A 7,562-nucleotide genomic window follows, 5' to 3' on the forward strand; every position below is an offset into this window, starting at 1 on the left:
CAGAGGGGGAGCAGGAGCACAGAGGGGGAATGGGAGCACAGGGAGGGAGTGGGAGCACGGGGGGAGCAGGAGCACAGGGGGAGAGCAGGAGCACAGGGGGAGAGCGGGAGCACGGGGAGGGAGCGGGAGCACGGGGTGAGAGCGCAGGAGCACGGGGTGAGAGCGCAGGAGCATGGGGGGAGAATCCGGGAGCATGGGGGGAGAATGCGGGAGCATGGGGGGGAGAGCACGCGAGCACCGGGAGAATGCGGGAGCATGGGGGGAGAGCGCGGGAGCACCAGGAGAATGCGGGAGCACAGGGGGAGCACTGGTGGAACATTAGGAGGGCAGGACATCGTGGGAAGAAAAGCTGCTCCTTGGTTTGATTACACTTGGCTGTTGTCTCTCTTTTAAAACCAGCCTTGGGCTGCACACTCTCTGGTAACTCTCCCCAGACCTTAGTTTGGGAAGCTCTGCTCGAACAGTCAGGGTGATGTCCTGAGAGAAAATGAAAGAATAGCAATTGGTGACAAGAAGTGATGTAACTTCTGTGACAAAGGAAGTACAAATGATTTAAAAATAAAAAAAATGTAAACAGTGTTTCATTTTAAAGAAAATAATGCCCTTTATTCATAAAATAATGGAAAGATGAATAGGCCATTCAGCCCCTTGTAGTGGTTCTATTTCATTCAATTTGGCTCTCATTCAATTCCAACGACATTTTTACTGGTATGGATCTGTTTTCTCTCTCACAAATTTTGCTTTCACCATCTTTCTATCGGTTTCAGTTTGTTCTTGTGATAAGCAACTGTTGGGTGAGCTCTGTTTGTAACTATTGAAGTTTCCCTTCTGAAAATATAAATATTGTCGCAGCCCCTGAAATGTAGCTGTGAGGTTGAATGTGTGATGGATAGTGAACCACTTCATCTGTTTTCCATATTGTCACGTCCTCCAAATTCTCTCACTAACGTTCGCAGAGATGTGTGCTCTCTCAAGGGCACGGTAACATTGCTAAAATGATGACGAGATTAAAATGATGGATGTTGTTAAAACCGTCATCATAGGGAATGAATGTGCTCTGCCTTGTTTTTATTTGTGGTGTGGCCTCGCAAGCAGATCACTTCTTCTGTAGCAAACTGCGGCTGTATTCAGAAAGGGTGTCTTTTATCTCTATCAGCGATCCAGAGGCTATCGTTCATTACTGGACACTCATTTAACACCAGAAGGCATTTCATAATGTAAACTGCCTTCCAAACACAGCGAGGTTACAAGATTGCAGAACCACAGCACAGCAAAGAGGAGGCCATTCGGCCCACCGAATTTCTGCCTGGTCTTCCGAGGAGTGATCCAGTCAGTTTCACCCAGCCTCCAACTCTTTTCCCCCTCTCCTTCAGCCCTTCAGAAGATTGAGTTGGATTTAACAGTCACATTAACTGCCTGGGGATCCAACCACTCGCCTAGTATGAGGAGTGACGTGGTGCTGACTCTGGAATTCTGACCTTCCTGTGTGGCGCCAGGTAAAGTTTGGAGAGTCCAAGTCGGAAAGTAACCGTGAGAGCCAAAGCAAACAGTCCCACTTAAGGCTGCAGCCTGATGGGAACAAAAGACCACCTGACGTTGTAAAGTAATTGATGGAGAAGTGAAAGGCCAGGAACCCACCAGAGAGGACAGCTCAGTCCAAAAAACAGTGTTGTGTTGTGGTTTGGCCATCGTGCCTCTATCGAACATGTGCGTCTGCCAAAACAACTACTCAACTGATCATTTCAAACAAGAAACTCAGCGGCGGCCAGACATTAAAGCATAATCCTCACAAGTTCAGCCTGAGATGTAAGACTAAAACCCTATGAATTAGGAAGACTGTCCCTGATTTGATCTCTCCTCGATGTTAACTGATCTCAGCCTGAGGCAGAAGCAAGGACTGCCTCACAAAGTTACAAAGTATTTATAGGGCAACCACAGGCCATTCACCCCAATGAGCCAGTATTTACGCATTACACAAACCTGTTCTAAGCTTTTCTTCACTTAACTCAATCAGAACTCAATTCAGTTCTATTCTTTTCGACCTCGCTATGTGTAGTTTGCCTTTAAATAACGTTATGCCATTTCCCTCAGCTCCTTTCTGTAGTGGATTCGACATTGTCGTTATTCTCTAGACAATGGTTATGTGGTCGCCATTTTAACTCCCGATCTTTTGTTGAATTTTAATTCCACACTGTGCCAAAGTGAGATTTGAACCTGGGTTCCCCAGAACATGAGCTTGGGTCTCTGAATTACACCGACCCCCCAACTTCCCCAAAGTGATTCACTTTGCATCAAAAGAAATGACAATCTGGAAGCTTCCTAGTTCACCATTACAGAAACAACAATAAAACTTCCAGGCCTTACATAAAGTCGTTGAGTCATACAGCATGGAACCAGTCCATGCTGACTATAATCCCAAACTAAACTAGTCCCACCTGCCTGTGCTTGGCCCATATCCCTCCACACATTTCTTATTCATGTTCTTATCTAAATGTCTTTTAAACGTTGTAACTGTATCTGCATCCACTACTTTCTCTGGAAGTTCATTCCACACACAAACCACTCTCTATGTTAAAAAATTGCCCCTCAGATCTTTTTTAAATCTTTCTCCTCTCACCTTAAAGATATGCCCCTTAGTCTTGAAATTCTCCACCTTAGGGACCTTATCTATAACCCTCATGATTTTATAAGCCTCTATAAGATCACCCCTCAACCTCCTACACTTCAGTGAGAAAAGTCCTAGCCTATCTCACATCTCCCCACAACTCAAACCTCCGTTCCCAGCAACATCCTGGTAAATCTCTTCTGAATCGTCTCCAATTTAATAATATCCTTCCCATAACCACGTGACCAGAACTGGACACAGTACTCCAGAAGAGGCCTCACCAACGTCCTGTACAACCTCAATGTAACATCAGTATATATTTGACTGAATTTCAATCCCTGCACTGCTGTGGCAAAATTTGAACTCCCATCCTTGGTCATCCAAGCTGAGTAACGCCATCATTGCGCTATGATAACCTTCACAGAGGCCCGTTCCACCAGCAGTTGTTTCTCACAGCCATGGTATTCAGCAAAGTTGGCACGCCTGGCATTGTCATTCCTAATGGTCGCAGTTCAACTCGTTGTGCCTCATACTAACTGAATAGCATTATTCCCCCCATCAACAGCGGCCCAGACTCTGACCAGAGCTACACGAAGAAGGAATTTAAGTTCACTGTGCGAATTAGGTGGAGAATTGGGAGCGAGAGTAAGAGTGAGGGTCTGTTTGTGGGTAAAAACCGAAAGAACTGCAGATGCTGTAAATCTGGAACAAAAACAAAGTTGCTGGAAAAGCTCAGCAGGTCTGGCAGCATCTGTGAAGAAGAAAACAGAGTTAACGTTTCGGGTCCGGTGACCCTTCCTCAGAACTGATGGTGGCTGGGAAAATGTCAGTTTATATGCAGAAAATAGGGAGGTGGGTGGGGTAGGGAGTAAACGATAGGATAGAGCCCAAAGAGAGAGAAAGACAGTTGGACAGACAAAGGAGTTGCTAATGATCAGGCTGGGAGGGTGAGTAGTTGTTCATGGGGACTGTTAGTGACTAACAACAGGGGGTGTGTAGTGGCAGGCTATGTGGTAACAAGGCCTGGCGTGTGGGGTGGGGGGTGGGACATGGGAGAGTTTAGACCCTAAAATTATTGAACTGAATATTGAGTCCGGAGGGCTGTAGGGTCCCCAAGCGGAAAATGAGGTGTTGTTCCTCCAGCTTGCGTTGGGCTTCGCTGGAACACTGCAGCAAGCCAGAGACAGAGATGTTGGCCAGGGAGCAGGGTGGTGCGTTAAAGTGGCAGACAACAGGTAGTTCAGGGTCTTTTTTGCGAGCAGAACGTAGACGTTCTGCGAAGCGGTTGCCAAGTCTACGCTTCGTTTCCCCAATGTAGAGGAGACCTCATTGTGAGCGGTGAATGCAGTAGACTAGATTCTGGGAAGTGCAGGTGAAGTGTTGCTTCACCTGGAGGGTATGTTTGTGGATGCTGCCTGAGGAATAACGTGGTGAGGGAATACTTTGTGCCACTGGTGCTCATCCTGTCCTTGGGCATTGTATTTCCTTCAGGCACTTTGCGTGGAATTTCGAGGATTGTTATGGGATGCGTCCTTGTATTGTGAGACCTGGATGAAGGAATGTGAGATGAACAGCCAATGCACGGGGGATCGTGCAGAGCTGCCCAAAGGTTTCTTCTCGTAGAGCCCTTAACTAACACGTCGAGCTAACCTGATATAACCTAATTTTGTCAGTAACTGGAATCGAGGGCACCGCTGTACCTATTGAATTGTCATCATCTCATCCCTCAAAGATCTCTCTGTTCCTCCAATTCTGTCTCTTGGCACTTCCCATTTGCCATTACACTCTTCATTGGTGGCTGTGCCTTTTTGCCACTTTACAAGAACGTAAGAAATAGGAGCAGGAGTAGGCCATGCCTGCTCCACCACTCAGTAAAATCATGGCTCATCTTTATCGTGGACTTAGCTCCACTTGCCTGCCTGCTCACCATAACCCTTAATTCATTTACTGTTCAAAAATCTATCTCTCTTTGGCTTAAAAAATTGGTCTATAAGTTCTGGAGGTTCCTCCTTAAAACATTCCATTTCTTCACCTCTCCTTCTTAAAGACTTTTTGTAAAACCAAACTCTGACCAACTCATTGCCCACATCGCCTTCGGCACTTTCAGGTTTTTGATTGACATTTCCTTCCTGCGAAGAGCTGTGAGGTGTTTTGTCAGGCCACTTGCCAGCAATGGAGTGTCACTCCTTCACCTCCACTGAGACAACAGTCCTTTCCGCGCTGCTATCCCACTCAAACAGGCCAGAGGTGCAGAATGGAGAAATCCAAGCACCTCAGGGATGCAGGGAATTGTGGGAAAGGCTGTGACCCTCGCAGGCGACGTGCTCTGACCCTCAGGGATGCGGGGAATTGTGGGAAAGGCTGTGACCCTCGTAGGCGACATGCTGTGACCCTCAGGGATGCAGGGAATTGTGGGATAGGCTGTGACCCTCGCAGGCGACATGCTGTGACCCTCAGGGATGCAGGGGATTCTGGGATAGGCTGTGACCCTCGCAGGCGACGTGCTGTGACCCTCAGGGATGTAGGGAATTGTGGGATAGGCTGTGACCCTCGCAGGCGACGTGCTGTGACCTTCAGGGATGCGGGGAATTGTGGGATAGGCTGTGACCCTCGCAGGTGACATGCTGTGACCCTCAGGGATGCAGGGAATTGTGGGAAAGGCTGTGACCCTCGCAGGCGACATGCTGTGAGCCTCAGGACACACAACGGACATGTCTCAGAGGGTAAACTTGTTCCATTTGAGGGAGACATTTTCAGTGCCTGAGGAGGCTCAGAAAAAGTGTTTGTAATTGCCAGCAGCCTGGTTATGCTTGGACCAAGCTCAAAGTCTTTAAAACCACAGGACTGCTGCAGTTAACTTTGCTCCTTTTTTTTTATTTTTGCCACATCAGAGATTAATAGAAAATGATGCATTGCATCCAACATTTTATGACTTAGAACATTAACAACACCATCACGTTTAAACAAGAAGTGCATCAATCTTTCCTGGAAAACCGAAGAAAACAGTTCCTTTTTTAGGGAAAACAGAAAATGCTGGACAACCAGAAAAGTACCTTGTGTAACCCTTACTCGGAATGTTATGCTGATCAAACTGAAGAATATTTTCTTTATTTTCTGATGTCATCCCCAGATTTCCAACACATCTTTTATAAGACCATAAGATGTAGGAACAGAAGTAGGCCATTCAGCCCATCGAGTTTACCTCGCCATTCAGTAAGATCATGGCTGATCTGATAATCCTCAACTCCACTTTACCCCATAACCTTTAATTCCCATCCTGACTAAAAGTCTGTCTGTCTCAGCCTGGGATGTACTTAATGCTCTGGCCTCCACCGCCCTCTGTGGTTAAAACAAAAAATTCACTACCCTCTGAGAGTTTTTTTATTGAGACAAACTTTTGAGGAGACTCATATTTTGTTTGTTTTAGTTCTTTCTGAGGAAGAGGGCGTCAGCAATTGTTGCCTGTCTCACATTCACCCTGAGAAGGGATTTCTGTGATGCATTATTCATTGAAACTTAAATCTTTTTATTCCAGTGTAAATTTGTTATGTGCCGCTTTCTCTCAGAATAAGCTGTATTTTTTGTTTAAATATCCCTTTAAGTAGTGGTTTTGGTCAATATTCCCATGAGGTCGTGTTCAGAATTCATGGATAATGTACAAACTGGCTGTATCTGTTCACTTTTAAATTGGATGCATTGTTCCAAACTTGCGCAAATGTGACCAGATATGCAGATGTCTGGGTCCAGGGATGTACATGCCAAGAACTGGGGTTAGAAGATGGGACCAGACGTTACTTGCATACGTCAGCAGTAACTGACGGGGATGTGGATCACTTTGCCAAACTGAGGATAAACGGAATAATTAAAAGCCAGGAACAGAGAGCGAGTCCATCTATTTTCCACACTCGATGCCATTTGGCAAAAAAAAGCGTTTGCAGAAAGTACATTATTGTTCAGTATATTTCAAGCACTGCTACGTTGCAGTTCACTGGCTCTCTGGCGCATGTTAGATCTTTTTCGAATTCACCTCAGAAGAAGGTCCTGCCTCTGCTTTCATCGATCCTAGTCAGCCCATCGGGTTTGCCATTTTGACCTTGGCGTTCTCTAGAGTTTAGAAGAACGGGTGGTGATCTTGTTGAAGCATGCCAGCTTCTGAAGGGGTTTGATGGGGGGTAGACGCCGAGGGCAGTGCCATTTATATCACAGGGCACACTGTATGACAGGAGAAGGGGCCAATCATTTCGGAATGTAATGAAGAGTTACTGTCTTCTGGAATCATAGAGAAAAGCACCGAAAACAGACCCTTCAGTCCAACTCATTCATGCTGACCAGATATCCTATATAAATCTAGTCCCATTTGCCAGCATTTAATTGTTCCAGCCTCCACCACTTCCATGCACCACGTCTGCGCAAAAATATTTGCCCATTAGGTCCCTTTTAAATCTTTCCCCCTCACATTAAACCTATGCCCTCTAGTTTTAGACTCCCCTACCCTGGGGAAAAGACCTGGGCTATTGACCCTATCCATGCCCCTCATGATTTTATAAACCTCTATAAGGTCACCCCTCAGCATTCGATGCTCCAGGGAAAATAGCCCCAGCCCATTCAGCCTCTCCCTATAGCTCAAACCCTCCAACCCTGGCAACATCCTGTAAATATTTACTGAACCCTTTCAAGTTTACCCATTGGACACACACACTTTCCAAACCCTCATCACTTAAAAAAAAATTCCGACTTTTTGTTTTTTTTTCTACCAAAGAGAAAAACATCACACCCATTCACATTGCATTTAATCTGCTATGTTATAACCCATTAATTCAGCCTGTCCATTTCTCATTTAAAGTCCTTGCATTCCCCTCAAAACTTACATTCCCACCCAAGCCAAAGTGTTGTGAACCTTTGGAATTCCCAAACTCAGAAGATTGTGGATGTTCTGCCACTCAGCATCTTTAAGGCT

This window comes from Rhincodon typus, chromosome 9 (assembly GCF_021869965.1).
Source record: "Rhincodon typus isolate 14 chromosome 9, sRhiTyp1.1, whole genome shotgun sequence".
NCBI lineage: Eukaryota > Metazoa > Chordata > Chondrichthyes > Orectolobiformes > Rhincodontidae > Rhincodon > Rhincodon typus.